This window comes from Rosa chinensis, chromosome 6, assembly GCF_002994745.2.
Source record: "Rosa chinensis cultivar Old Blush chromosome 6, RchiOBHm-V2, whole genome shotgun sequence".
NCBI classification, from domain to species: Eukaryota; Viridiplantae; Streptophyta; class Magnoliopsida; order Rosales; family Rosaceae; genus Rosa; species Rosa chinensis.
Window position 1 is genome coordinate 43786429 of NC_037093.1, and position 10798 is coordinate 43797226.

Genomic DNA, 10798 nt, shown 5'->3' on the forward strand with positions numbered 1-10798 from the left:
CAATAATGAGTTTTTTATCCTTGGCGGCTATCCGTTCCTGCAGCAGGACGATGTCTTGCTCCAACTTGGAGACATATTCATTCCTCTCCAAGTCCCGCTCAATGGCTACGTTGAGCTTACCGCGGACGTCAGCATAGTCACATTCCGCCTTGGCAAGCCCCCGCTCTGCCTCCGCCAGCCTCTCCTTCGCCTCCGCCAACTCCCCCTGGAGACCTTGGATTTCATCCCTGAGCTCCCCCTCAATCAGGGGCCGCTTCGACGCCGCCACGAACATGTCGTGCAGTCCCGCCGATATTTGACCAAACGCTGAGCTGAAGGGCGATTGGTCAATTGCCGTGGGGCGCGAGATACCCGCTAGGCCGCCGAACCCTAGCCGTTCGCATAGATGGAAGAGGAACTCCCGCTCACCATCTGTCATGAACGCAGCATACTCGGCAAACTAGTCCAGGTCACTAACGGCGGGCGCCTCTCCATCCACCGCAACAGTTTCGAAGGAACTTGTCGAGCCTTCTTCTGTCGGCGGGCCCCAATCACCTCCACCTCCTCTCCCTCTTCCTCGTCAGGAGAATCAACCTGCCGGCGTTTTCTCTCCAGCGCCTTTTGGTTCCCGGTGGCGGTCCTCGTCACCCTCACTGGCGGCTCCTCCCTTGTCACAATGACGCTATCCGCCGGTTGCACCACCTTCCCCTTTTAGGGGCCACGCCTGTGGGCAGGCATCCGCTCCTTCTGTTGCCCAGCTGCAACGCTTCCCCTTTCCCAGCCAGCTGCTTCGGTTACCGCCTGCACTACCGGCAAACCATCCTCACCAAGATGGGAGTGATGCGGCATAGGCAGCACCACAGGAACCTCGGACTGACTCAGCGCCAGTGTCTCGGGGTTCACCAGCGTCTGCTGGGCCGCCAGCCCCTCGGCGTACATGGCCTCTAGAAAGTTGTCTATCTCCGCGCGGTCCATGGCCTTTTCAAAAGCGTCGCGACTTGATTTATTACCCGGCGGGGTTTCTAAAAAAAAAAAAAATTTACCAGTCAGTCCGGATCACACTTACAAAAAAAAAAAATGAGAAAACGGTCTGGCGGAGATTTCTCACCAATGGAACACGTTAACCGCTGGTCGACCAGCAACTCCCAACCGGTTAGAAGTCGGAAATCTAGCAAGTTTCGGTTCTGCCAGCAACCTCTGATCCTCTCTACGCGACACTCTTCTTCGCGCGTTAGCGTGTACCGCAGTCCCGCTGCACAAAAACGGTAATCGTTAGTGACAATACAAGTGCAAATACGTAAACCCGCCAACTACGTTCAGCGGAAACCGGTTACCAACCTCGAATGGGTTGGAACTCCGACTTAATCCAAAATGTCGGCCCTTCCTCGTTCGACCTGGCGTGATACTCCCAACCCTCTGTGGCGACGCAGAAGGTCCCCCGCCAGTAGGACATTGACTCCCTTAGATTCTCGATCAGCTTGGGCGCTCCCTGCCGGCGGCTCAAGTTCACTTGCCCTTTGCAACCTCGACGCTTCACGTACACCAGCTTGTAGAAGTGAAGCACTTCCGCCACAGTAGGCCCCTCGCACCCGGACAACCGCCAAAGTGAGTTCATGGCTAACATCAACCGCCACATGGTGGGGCAAATCTGACCAAAGGCAAGGCCAAATTCGCATACCAGGATTTGGAGATTTGGCACCAGCGGGAATGTCACTCCTTGGCGGAATATAGCCTCGTGAAAGGCAGCAAGTCCCGTCAGGAGAATCGAGGCCTTCTCATCCGCTGTCGGAGGGCGCAGCTTCACGGAGCCCGGCAACCGAAACGTCTGCTTCATTCGGTTAACAGCGGCGGCGTCCATCCTCCCTCCTGCCTCGTCGACGGCGGTGCCATCCGAGAGGAACCACGCCGACTCAGCATTCTGCCCCGCTACTTCTCCTTCTCCAGCGGAGCCGCTAGCAGCACTGTTGCTCGCCAAACGCTCATCGCGCCTAGCTTTGGCAGCAGTGGCCTCACCAGCCATTGAGCTCTCTGGACGCGAACCACGACCCATAGCTACTCCCCAGGGGATGGTCTGTATTGGCTCAACTTCTAGCGGTTCTGGCAGTGAGGTTCCTGCATGGGCAGACGGACGCAATGAATCAATAAAAATCCTATCCGCCGCGCTGAAGGACACGTCAGACCCGGAATCCTCACTGCTCGAAATCTCTATGACATTAGCCATCCCAAACCCTAAAACCCACATCAGTTAGCACAAACACAGATCTAGCCTATTCTTACATCAGTTTTAGCCAAGGGCATCAAGAACAAAACCCAGAAAATGCCAAAATACGAACAAACGCACTCAACCCAGATTCGGCCATCTAAATCCCTAAGCACTAAAGCTTTGCCAACCATAACTCAACCCCCCCCAAAATCTCATTTTACACCTCAGAACACGCCCAACAAAAACCAGCAATCTTCCCAGAAAGACAAAAACAAGACCCAGAAAATAGCAGACCCACTGAAAAAAAAAAAAAAAAAATGGGGGAAATCCAGATACCAACCTCGGTGATGAAGTCTACGACACAGTGGTGCACAGTAATCTTAGGGGGCTGCGATCTTCGTCTCTCCGGGAACGGTATATCCAAGCTTCGGCAAACCCTTTCTTCGGTCTCGGACAAGCAGAGCTTGAAGACGATGATTAGGTTTTCAAATTTTCACAAACTGATGAAATCTCCCAAGGTTCCCCCCTTTTTATGTCAGCGTCAACGCGTCCTAAGCCGTCCGCTTCATAACGACATCACATACCAGCCGTACACGTGTCGTAAGTCTCTACTCACTCTCCTGTGTACCCGAGGCGTCACCTCGGTTATGAAACCCACATTTACTATCATTAAATGCAAGAAGACGGACAGGCTTAGGAGACAAGCCTACGCACGCTAACCCTCTATGGGTTCGACGCGTGTTAACCACCACGGGGATGACTTCACAATACCATCCGAAGTCTCCGCTGAGCGAAACCCCGCCAGCGGAACTTCTCACTGGTTATCTTCCAAGTGATGAAGTCTCCGCTGAGCGAAACCCCGCCAGCGGAACTTCTCACTTGTTATCTTCCAAGTGACGAAGTCTCCGCTGAGCGAAACCCCGCCAGCGGAACTTCTCACTTGTTATCTTCCAAGTGACGAAGTCTCCGCTGAGCGAAACCCCGCCAGCGGAACTTCTCACTGGTTATCTTCCAAGTGACGAAGTCTCCGCTGAGCGAAACCCCGCCAGCGGAACTTCTCACTTGTTATCTTCCAAGTGACGAAGTCTCCGCTGAGCGAAACCCCGCGGAACTTCTCACTTGTTATCTTCCAAGTGACGAAGTCTCCGCTGAGTGAAACCCCGCCAGCGGAACTTCTCACTGGTTATCTTCCAAGTGATGAAGTCTCCGCTGAGCGAAACTCCGCCGGCAGAACTTCTCCCTATACCGTCCTGCAAGCCGGGTATCTTCCGTTGTACACCTCCGGCGGAACCCACTTTCATCTTGCAAACTGCTTGCTTTGTTTAAACGCAAGGCCGTTCAAACAAAATACCGCCAGGCACGTCTGCCGGACACTGCTTCCCGCTACATTTAGCGGGGGGACATCCGCCAAAACGCGTATCCCAAGGCCACGCCTCTCTGACAACGTCCGCCACGCGGCGCTACCGTCAGACCGTCCCTACGGGACACGGGGACTAGTCAACAGTCTACGACGGCCCTGATCAGGCACGTTGACCCCCGTCATCTGGGTGCTAAACGTTGGGCTCGCAACCCAACACCCTCTGCTCCATGCAGTTCCCCCTCAACAAACAACTTGCCGACCATCCGGAGGTCTATCTTCGCCGGGGAGTGGGGGACTCCCTGGGGGGCCCAGCAGGGGCCCACCCGAAAGGGTATAAAGCGTTTGCTCAGTAAAACCAACGGTTGACAACGCACCGACGCTAATTATGCTCTTGCAAGTCTAGCGGAAGAAAACGCTTCAAACCGCCGAACAACTCCCCAACCAAGATTGCCCTCCTTGACTGGGGACTTGGGGGACTTGTACATACATGTACATTTGCAAACATAATTAGCTATAATGGGCCACGCTCATTGTACCGCCAAAGGTACTAATTCCAACTAAAGGAATGACACGCAGACACACCGCCAGGCAAGCTACAGCCTCAGCGTCGGACCACCTCCAGATCACCGTCGACGCGCCGCCACGCGCTACGCCAAGATGGCATCAGAAGCTTCTGAAACTGGGAACTGAAGCATATCAGTCCTACATCGAAAACAAAGAGAAGATCAACCTCTTCCTCACCTATAAAAGGTTCTCTCCTCTCTCCTCATTAAGGACGCATTCAATACTTATCTACTGTTACTTTGTCAACACAAATACATTGACTAACTTAGGCATCGGAGAGCAGAAGACCGCCCGGCGCGGTCTCCCTCTGACGTCCGTTGTATTTCACTTAACAGGTAACGGGAGCTTCGAGAACAACACAAGTACCGATCCGCCCACCGGATCAACGTTAGCTAGGGTCCAGCTACCGCTGGACTTTCAGATATCAACATAATGATTGATTGGCCTTCCACCATCCAAAACAATAAAATGATTATCATCGTCCACCTCTATTGTTGCTAAATCAAGATAAACTTGTAAATCAGAAGAGTTAGTGCAAGAACTAGATGATACCCTAGCTTTTTTCAAGCTTTGCATGGAAAAATTTTGCACTCTAGGAATTTTTATAGATGCAGATGTGATTCCCCAAGGGGTAGGGACTTCATCACTAGGCAATCTCGATGCAACACTAGGAACTACACTACTCTTATAGATATCATAATACTGATGCAATAGAGTCTTAATGGATGATATTCTTGCATCTATTTCTGATTGCTCAATACCAATACACTTCATCCACTCTTCAATGGCAAATAACTTAAATCTAGGATCCATGACAGTAGCACATCAAAAGACCATTGGAAACTTATCCCAATACTTATTAAATTTGGTTCTCATTGCAGCTAAAGCATCTTTAAAAATAGAGAGCTCAGAATATGCAGCAAATGTATGATGAATATCAACTAAACAATTAATAACTCTACTAGAAGTAGGAGAATAAACACCACAGCAAATTTTTGTAGAAGAGTTAAAAATTGCTAGGAAACTACAAATTAATTCAGCAATACACCAATCTTATTCAGTTGGAATTGCTAAATTACAATAACGAGATTCATTTAGTTTCTGCACATATCTATGCAAAGGACCTTTATGTTTCAGAATAGTAAAAGATCATATGTGGAATTCCATCTATGTGGAACATCATTGTCTATATTTTTCTTTCCGAAACCTAAATCAGAACAACATTGCACCCATAATTCATGCCTCTTAATAGAGGAATTCATGCTACGCACGATGGTGGTTATTTTATCTATTGTTGGAGATAAAATTCTTAGCCCATCTTGCACAATCAAATTTAAGACATGAGCACAGCAACGCACATGAAACAATTGCCTAGGCACTGATTCAATCATAAGATAATCTGGAAGTAATTGTACCACTACATCATTGTTTGTAGCATTGTCTAATGATATAGAAAAAATCTTGTCATGAACATGCCAAGAAATCAGTTCTTCACAAATATGATGTGCAAGTGATTCTCCAGTATGTGGGTACTCAAACATTTTAAAACAAATAATTCTTTTGTTCAAAGACCAATCCTTGTCTATGAAATGTGCAGTGAGTGACATATAACCCATTTTTTGACGTGATGACCAAACATCGGAAGTGAGACAAACTTTTCCTTCATAATTTTCAAAAAATTTAATTAGCTCATCTTTTCCTTTATGAAAAAGTTTCATCACATCCCTTTTACATGTAGAGGCTGAGAATCCAGTATATTGAGGAGTAAATCCTCTTTGGATCATGCCTTTAAAATCATGTTTTTCAACAAACGTAAAAGGCTGTTCAGCTCTAATGATATAATCCACAACTTCTTTTCTAGCAACTTTTTTATCATAATGAAAATTTGATATATTTCCAGCAGCATTCATACCTATCTGCATTTGCCCTCTAATGTCTTCACTTTGACCATGTGCACTAGCATGCCTTTTAATATGTCGGAACAAATGATTGGTACCACTAGTTGGACCACGAGAAAGCAACTGACCACAAATACCACACTTAGACTTCAATACTTTCTTTCTGCTAATCACTACTTCAACTTTCTCAAAAATATTCCAAACATCACTCTTTTGTCTACAAGTATCTGGGGGAACCAAGGAGATATCCTCAGTTTCCTCATTAATTGCATCCATTTAACTTTTGAAACCAAGAAGTAAATGCAACTAAGAGCACTAACAATATAACAATCGGCCAATATAATAAAATGTCAAGAGTTAAAGTTACTTGAATGCGAACATCAGCAGCCAAAATAAACTCACCATCTATCTTGGATTGTGCCTGTTACAAAAAAAATAATAAAGAGGTGTTAAAGCTGCATGGGATATGAATAAAGATGATGTTAAAGTCAATAATTCATATTCAATTCAGAAGGTTAAAAATTAAAATTAAGAAAATGTTGGAGCTTTTGGGAGCTTACCCCTAAAGGAATATGGGTTCTTCTTCCTCCATGTCCGTCTGTGCTGTGACACTTACCAGCATAGAACTTCTGATGTTGCTTGTAGGCGCAGATCAAGTCTACCTGAATGGTTTCCCCGTGAAATCAAAGCAGCCCATCTGCTAACGCTTCAAAAGCCAAGCACTAAACCCATCAAAAGCCAAGCCGTTATTCTCCACTATTAGGATTAATTGAAAGACAAGATAAACAATAAGAATGAATAGCAAAATGGGTACCCAACTCACAGATTTTGAGAGCAAGAGAAGAGAAGCTCATGCAACACCTCGCAGTGGCTTTAACATCATCTAATGGCCTCCAAATCTCAAGCTCGCAAGAACAAGAAATAGGGATCTAGGAAAAGAAAAGCTTAGAGAAATTGAGATGTTTGGGAAACAAAGAGCAAGAGGTCGGTAATATTAACGGATTAACCAAACAAAAAAATCGAGTATTTTGTTTTGGCAAAACAAAGAACAAGAGGTCTGAGACCCTAAGAGATTTGGGTTTTTTTTTTTTGCAGGTTTGATATCAGATCTGATGAAGAAGAGGAGTTTGTGTGGTGGAGTGGTGGTGTTTGACTTGATATTTATTGCAAGTGGTCCAACGTCAATATTTTTTTATACAAAGGATAAAAGGAGGCTCTACAATTGAAGTGTGTAACGTTAATAAATGGTTGCACACTGGGTAATAGAGAATACTGGGTCTTGGGCTTAATTGGTAACCTGATAATCTGATATATAACAAATTAGAATATAAAAAAGGAATCGGGCTTTACGGGCTGGGCTTTCCGGGCCGGGCCGGGCGGGCTTTTTCCGGGCTTCAATGGGCCGGGCCACGGGCCGAGCTTGGGCTTTGAACCCTCCGCCCTAGCCCTACCTCATGCCCAACGGGCAGGGCCGAGATGGGCTTTTATGCGGGCTAGGCCGGGCTTTAGCCCACTGGCCTGGGCTAGCGCCCATGGGCTTTTGGGCCCATGGGCCAAATGATGACCCCTACATCTGGGTTTTAGGGTGTTTGCGATGGTTAGCGTCATAGATATCTCAAGCAGTGAGGATTTCAGGTCTGACGTGTCACTTGACGCTTCCGCTAGGGTTTTTATTGACTCGTTGCGTCCGTCTTCTCCTGCAGGAACCTCACTGTCTGATCCGCTAGACATCGAACCGCTGCAAGTCATATCCTTCAATATGGTCGTGCAACGCGACAGTAGGCGTGCGGGTACCTCAGCAGAGGGAGAGGATACAACCGCCAGCCGTCAGCAGGCGGAAAGGCGAGAGAGTAATAGCGCCGCTAGTGGCTTCCAAGAAGTCGAGGAGGGTACTGCTGAAGAGGGTTATGTTGAGTCATCGTGGGTAATGACCGATGACACTCATGTGGATAAGCCGGGGGGCCGATGATAGATGCTGCCATCGCTAAGATCAAGCGTATTTACAAGTTTCCTGGTGCGACGAAGATGAGGCCGCAGAAGCCAGATGAGCCTGCATTGTTTTTGCTGGTGGGTTACTCCGCTATCCACGAGGCAATTTTCCGCCAGGGAGTTCGGCTCTCGCTTTTGCCGAATCTTCAAATTCTTCTCTGTGAGTTCCATGTTACGTTCGACCAAGTCTGCCCGAACATGTGGAGAATGTTGATGACGCTGAACTCCCTCTGGCGGTTGTCCGGCTGTGAAGGTCCTACCACTGCCGAAGTCCTTCACTTCTATGAATTAATATATGTGAAGAGGAAAGGCTGCTGCTGTCAAGTGAACATGAGTCATGGCGCTGGGGCCCCTAAGTTAATTGAGAATTCACCGGATTCTATGTGCCCATGATGGCCGACATATCGTGTGGCGACCTAGGGCTGGGAGTGCGATGCCTCGGTGAATCCGAAGGAGCCAAGATTTAGGGTTCCGTCAGAGTTCCAGCCCTTGAAAGGTTTCCGCTGACTTGCCCGATATAGTTGTTCTTTCATGTGTTGTGCTCTTCTTCTTCTTTATTTATTATTTATTTTTTTATTTTTTTGTATTGACGTGTAATGTTTTTTGTGCAGCGGGGTTGAAGTTTTCGCTGAACACCGAAGAAGAGTGTCAGATAGTGCAGATTCTAGGCTGTTGGAAAAACAGGAATCTTCTTTACCTAAGTCTTCTTACGGGTTGGGAGCTGCTAGCGGATTTGAAGTTGACCCGCCTTCCAGGTATGTTGAAAAGTTTTTCTAACGGACTCTCGCCTTAGGAGATAGCTTGCGCCTTGCTTACTTGGTTTTCATTTTGTTGCTGTTTTTGTAGATCCTATGCTGGGTAACATGTTGAGTCAAGCGGCCTTCCAAAAGTCCATGGATAACGCCAAGCTGAACGACTACCTTGCGGGCATGTTTACTGCCGGGTTGGAGGCCCAAAAGACCACTGTCAATCCTTAGACGGGTGATGAGGTGATCCTTCTGATGCATCACCACTCCCACATTGCACCTGCTGGGGCACAAGTTATTCTTCCGACCGCCCTAACAACGGAAAGGGGTCCTGCTACCGGCAACTAATTCAGCGGTCGGTAGGAAAAGGCGGTCTAGAAGGAGAAAGTTCCTGCTACCTGGAAGGGGTCGAAAATGGTTCCGCCGTAGAAGCCTGGCATGGCAAAGCCTATTACTATCATGGGCCTCGAGCCGCTGGGTCCAGCGAAGCCTACTATTGCTGGTGCTGCCAAGACTACCGCGTTGCAGCAGAAGAGGCGGCAGAATGATGATGAGGATGCCAGGGACGAGGGCACCCTAGATGATGTGCTAATTGGGGTCTGGCTATAGAAAAAGGTCAGGAAGGATGCCTCTGCGGTTACTGGTGCCGAGGCTAAGAATGTGTTGTCTGACCGCCTTGGCTCCTTTTTCGCCTATGCGGAGTTCTTAACTGATGATGAGCGGGAGCTGGTGTTTCACATGTGTGAGCGGCTTGGGTTTGGCGAGATGGTTGGGACTGTCCGCGTCACCACTCTCTAGCGGTCTCCATTTAACTCCGCGTTCGGCCATCTGGTGGTTGGCCTTAACGAGCAGTTTCTGGCGCCTTCGAAGCCATCTCCCGCCGAGGCTCAGCTGCAGGAGGAAGTTAAGGGTCTCCAGCGCCAACTGGCTGAGGCGAAGCAGCAAGTGGAGGATAAGGAGAGGCAATTGTCGAAGGCAGAGGTGGACTTGGTCGACGCCCGCGGCAAGTTGGAAGTTGCCGTCACTCGGGATGTGGTGCAAACCAACAAAGTGGTTGAGCTGGAGCAGGAGGTCATCTGCTTGCGGGAGCAGTTGGTGGCCAAGACCAAGTGGCTAGACACAATCCAGCGCGAGGCCGCTATTAAGAGTGAGGAAGTCAAGAAATTACAATCTGCAGTCGCTCAGTTGGCAGAAGAGGAGAAGCAGAAGGCCGGCGCCGCTGCCATTGAGGCGTTTAATCGGTCATCCGAGTACAAAGCTGCATTATCAAAGGCTACCAAGAAAGGGGCCAACGAGAACTTCCGCTACCTGGATTCTCAGGGAGTAATAGATTGGCAAAAGGCGGCTCAGTTGCAGGCACAAAAGCAAGCGGTCCAGCAGCAAGCAGCGCAACCGCCCAAGGCCCAACAGCAAGTGGCTCGGCAGGAGTCCTCTGGGGGTCGCAAGATTCTCGGGATAGGCCTATAGGCAGGGGACAGCCCTGAAGCTACTCGGTCAGTCAGTGATGAGTTCGCCCATCATGTCGTTGGTGATGAGGAGGAAACTCCGCTGCAGACTGCCTCCGAAGCCTCCCATGCTCAGTTCCTTGCCGCCCATACCCGAGAAGATGGGACCATCATAACGCCAAGTCCCAATGCCCACGGCCAACAACCGATGAGACAAGTCGCTCAGTGGCCCAAACTGCGCAGGCGGAAAAGGATGGCGGTGCCAAAGAATGAGGAGGACCGTATAGTAGCACCTTTTTTGTACTTGTATTTCAATCTTTTTATCGCCGCCTGAGGCAAATTACACTTTTGTATTGGAACTAACTTTGGTTGGGGAGTCCCAATCTTCTCTTTGAACCAATTTTACCCTTTGAGCATTTGAAAAAAAAATTTCTCTAAGTTTATCCGTTAACAATTGCTTATTATATTTACTCGCTGGCTAGACCGCTTAGAGTTAACTTGAGGCTTTTGTACTTCAATGAAACATTAAAGGAATTAAGATTGTTCTAAGCGCGCAACATAGAGGACGTGGTTCGCTAGTCCTTGTTGGCGTTGCCATTTGGTTAGTGTGTTTT